Here is a 4,565-nt window from a genome sequence, read left to right on the forward strand (position 1 = left end):
GCAAGTACAGGGCTATTTCTCAATTGCTTTAACAGGTAAAAACTGGCAGGATTTCCTGGCAGAACACACACTCTAATTGCCCTTCTAGCTGATACCTGTTCTGAGCTGCTCCAAGTAGGTTTATTATAAAGCCCTCCTATGATCGTCTGGCTCTGAGGCATTCCTGTGGCCTTGCTTTGAGAACTCCCTGGTCTCATAGACCTTATAGAATGAATCGAAGAATTACAAAGTTGGAAGGAGCACTGCATGGCTGCCCCTGACTTCCCAGCCTCCCTGCGCAGAACAGGTGTATGTGAAGATGACTCCCAGGAGACAGCGCCTCCAGGAGCTGCGAGTTGGAGCATGCCGGGAAGTTTTCAGGAGTGAGGCATCAAATTCCAAAGCTTTGGGTTCAGTTCAGATAAGCACCCACATGTTTGGGTCTTTAGCAGAAATGTCTCCAATGGCCTGTTGGAACACAGTGGTAGGCTTGTAGCAGCCCCATCCCTCCCTCCTGAGGTTTCTGCTACTTCCTGTAGGAGTCAGCCCAGAATAGCCTTTCTACAGCTGAGCCAGCAGGGATGGAAAAAGCAGTGACAGCCCTGTAACCTTCTATTGTTCTGTGTCAGAGCTCAAGCCTACTGGACTTTGTGAGAGCTTTCCTAGCAGATTTAAGTAGCAGAAACGTCCAGACACAACAGCTTCTGTTTGGTTTGGAAGGTCAGCAGCATCAGTGTCAGGACCAGGTTTGCCCACAGATAGCCAATTCCCTTGAAGACATTTTTATCCTCTGTCAGGGGAGAGCAGCAGCACTGGGTAGGGGATCTCAGTGCTAGGGACTCAATGACATGCTTATGCTGTTCCGCTGATCTGAGCTGATTTCCTGGAGATCGTGCACCCACAGGCCGCACAGGGATGAGGGGGCGGGACATCCTGGGTCAGCGCCACTGAAAAGCTGGATCTCAGGGCACCCCACATCTCCCTAAACTCAGGGCTGCTCTGGGCATCACATAAGACACTATGGAAGGCCTTCTTTGTGTCCCAGAAGCTAATAGGAAACAATTGCTTACATCAGTAGTGGCACTGCAGGGGCCTCCTCACCAGGAGGAGAGCACCCCACGGCTGGAGAAGAGGCTCCCTGTCCCGCCTCCTTTCTGGGGGCAGAAGCTTCTGAAGGCCATTGTGCAGCTGCACTTCTGGGGTGGGAGGACTGGCAATTTTCCTCGGGATTATGGGTCCAGGACTGGTAGAAATTAGCTTCCTGCAAGTGCACTCTGTTCATGGGCCATCTGATTTTCTAAATTGAGGACAAGTAAACAGATTGCTCAGACATTTTCAATGTTTTCTCAGCACCTGTCTGTTTACTCACTTTCACACGACATCAAAGCAATTTGGAAAAGATTTTCCACAAGGATCACATTTGAGGACCTCCCCCCCTGCACCCCAAGTGACAAGGACTAGTACTGAGGGAGTTGTCCTCAGAGGCACCAGCCAGATGGCTCAGTGCAGAGGCAAGCTGTCATTGGTGCCTGCTCTGGTGGGGATGGGTGGCTCGGCCCATGGCTCTCCTGGCCATGGGGACACTTCCTCCATCTGGTGCAAGAACTGAGTTGTCTGCAGAACTGTGAGGGGCACTTCCCCCTGGGAGGCTTGCTAGACTGAGCTGGTCTGGCTGTGGCTAGATTCCTGGTGGACAGGCTGACACCCACCTCCTTTAGGAGACACTGGCAGTGTGGGCCCCTCGGCAGCAAAGAGACCAAGGTCAACCAGGGAGCATCTCTTAATTGTGGAGAAGTGTTATAATTTCTAAAGTCAAGTGATATGGCAGAACATTTAGAAATATTTGAAGAGCAGATCAAAGCCTGGGGCTTAATTACCCACCCCACTTAATTAGCTGCCCCCAGCCATGCAGCCTCCAGGGCAAGGATTACTCTGCCTCTGCCCCCTTCCCCTGGGCAGGAGCTCTGGGCATAAGTTTTCAGACACTGGAAGATGAGAATTAATGACAGCTTGCCCTGGGGGAGTTTGGGGCCAGATGGTCTAGGATAGGAGGGTGGGGCCCTGCAGGGGCAGAGCCACATGCTGAGGATGAGGTGTCCCTGGGCAGGCTGTGGCTTGTGGACACCTGTGAGCAACAGTCAGGACATTTCAGAATCCAGGGACGCCAGGTGGACCCACTGCCTCCCATCTGATGTATACACCTCCAAGTAAAAACGCAGGGACGTTTTGTGGAAGGAAAAGTATTCCTTTAATAGAGTTGCCTAGAACACAGAATGGTGGGAGCTCCTGGATATGCCCATGGCTGGCTGGAATCCTAGCTTGGGCCACTGTGGGGGTGGATGCTGGGGGCAGGGAATCACTGTCCTACCAACTGGATTCCCGGGTTCCCCTGCTCTGCAGAGGGCTGACCCTATCTCTCAGCAGAGGAAACCTCCCTGTGACGTTGACAGGCAGGGCCCCTCTTGTCCTGTTAAGTCAACACCACAAGCCATATTTTTTATTGTCTTATTTTTGAGACAGAGTCTCCCTCTGTTGCCCAGGCTAGAGTGCGTGGCCTCAGCCTAGCTCACAGCAACCTCAAACTCCTGGATTCAAGTGATCTTCCTGCTCCAGCTTCCCAGGTAGCTGGGACTATAGGCACCCTCCATGGTGCTCAGCTAGTTTTTCTATTTTTAGTAGAGATGGGATCTCACTCTTGCTCCAGCTGGTCTGGAACTCCTGAGCTCAAGTGATCTCCCACCTCAGCCTCCAGCGTGCGAGGATCACAGGTTTGAGCCACCTCTTCTGGCCTCACCTTAAGAGAAATATTTTAAGCAGCATTGCATTATCCTGTTTGATCAAGTCCTCAAACTCTACAGAGCACTTTGAGGAACAAAAGGATTCCCACAAAATGATTCCTTTATGGTTTTTGGTTAAGGATCGCATATTTAGAGGTACTCACTCGATTTCGGGCCTCCAGGGTTCCCGCTACCTGCCCATGTGTTCTCAGGCCTTGGGGGCGTTGGTCTTTCTGTGGAAGTTTGGGTGTAGCCCAGTTGACAAAGGGAGCCTGGTCCCCCCTTCCCCAGGCCATGCAGGTGACCTGATCTACAGAGTTGCTTTTCTTGATGTCTCTCAGATTCTTTCCTCTGGGCACACTTCACAATCTTAGCTGGGTCCCACTGAGCACACACTGCCTTAGGTGCTGGGGGTAAGCTTGGACAAGCAAAGGCCGCCTGTGTGTCCTTAGGAAACACGTTCTGGGTCACCCCTGCCCACCACCCAGGCCCTTCTCAGGGAAGCATTTCAGGGGCTTCACTTCTGTGCTGGCCTTGGGTTGTCTTTTCCTGTGCCTGGATCACTTACACTGTATCTCAGGGCTCCCTTCTTCCTTCTCCCATTTTTTTCTGGGTATTTGAAGCCTTAGGGTATTTTGTTTTGCTTTTTAATCAAAGCAGCCTCTTCTACTTTCCATTCTGGAACGTCCTTTTAAGTACCACAGATTTTACAGGCTCTGGGCCTCCTGCAGGAGAGGGGTTTGCCCTGCCGGCCTCAGCTGCAGGGGCTGTCAGGGAGAGGAGGATGGAGTTCTCCCACGCCCCACCCCCCAAGCCACAGCACAATCTCCCCCAGACAGCCTCAGGCTCACCAGCTGCACCCAGTGGGTCATCCAGAAGCCCTTCTTCATCCTCTGGGGCCCCTGCTAAAACTGGTTGAGTATTTTTGAGGTTATATTACACTTCGAAGTCACATTTTGGAAGTTTGGCATTTATTTCCTAAAGAATTCTTCCGGGCTCCATTCTCTGCAAGAAGCCTGGCCTGGGGAACTCACCAGATTGCAGCTGGGGCATTTGTGCCAAGGGCCGTCTCCAGGGTACAGGAGTGTCTTGGAGAGTGCCGAGAGCAGGCCCAGATCTTCTTCTGCAAGAAGTCCTCCTCCACAACTCAGCCAAGTTCACGCCCTGATTCAAGGAGTAGAGCAATGCACAGGCTTCCTGGGCCTTTCCTGACCTGCCTGGTCTCCGGATCAAAAACTGACCTGGCCCTCAGCCCTCCCCCTTGAGTCCTCACCCTACCCGTCTGTGGAACGTGCCCCATTCCTTGCTTCCTAATGCTTTGTTTGTTTACCCTTGGCACATGGTCTGCGCAAAGCAGTCAGAGTGGGGGCTCTCACTTTTTTCTGTAAAAAGCACAGACGTTTCATGTTTATTATTGTTGAACTTTTCTCAGCAAAGCTGAAGAAATATATTGAGATGGTTTATTCTTAGGAGAATGGGTTCAGACATTTCACAGCACACAAATAATTACCTTTAACATATGCCACTTATTCTATGTCATCTTTGTTTACAACAAATTTTCCTTATTCGCAGTTAATAAAATGACTAATGCATACTTTGGGGGCTTGGTGACTAATCCTGTATTCTTAAACTAATCTCACATCTTTGGTGCTGAGAAAATTCTCACCATTGCAGCAATATGGGTGTACTTCACACTCTTATCTGGGTCCCGCTGAGCACACACTGCCTTGGGTGCTGGGGTACAGCTTGGACAAGCAAAGGCCGCTTGTGTGTGTTCAGGGCTTGGTCCCAGGGCATTCTAAATTTGCT

The 4,565-nt window shown here is 51.1% G+C and overlaps 1 long non-coding RNA gene across 1 annotated transcript; it reads right to left on the reverse strand.

Moving 5' to 3' along the window:
• Positions 1-2,095: 2,095 nt before the first annotated feature.
• Positions 2,096-3,915, reverse strand: LOC128564030 (uncharacterized). The gene is made up of 3 exons (XR_008373947.1): positions 3,791-3,915; positions 2,921-2,989; positions 2,096-2,773 (listed from the first exon to the last, which is right to left on the reverse strand). It is a non-coding gene; the product is annotated as an uncharacterized LOC128564030 (long non-coding RNA).
• Positions 3,916-4,565: the final 650 nt, after the last annotated feature.

Source organism: Nycticebus coucang, chromosome 13 (assembly GCF_027406575.1).
Source record: "Nycticebus coucang isolate mNycCou1 chromosome 13, mNycCou1.pri, whole genome shotgun sequence".
NCBI lineage: Eukaryota > Metazoa > Chordata > Mammalia > Primates > Lorisidae > Nycticebus > Nycticebus coucang.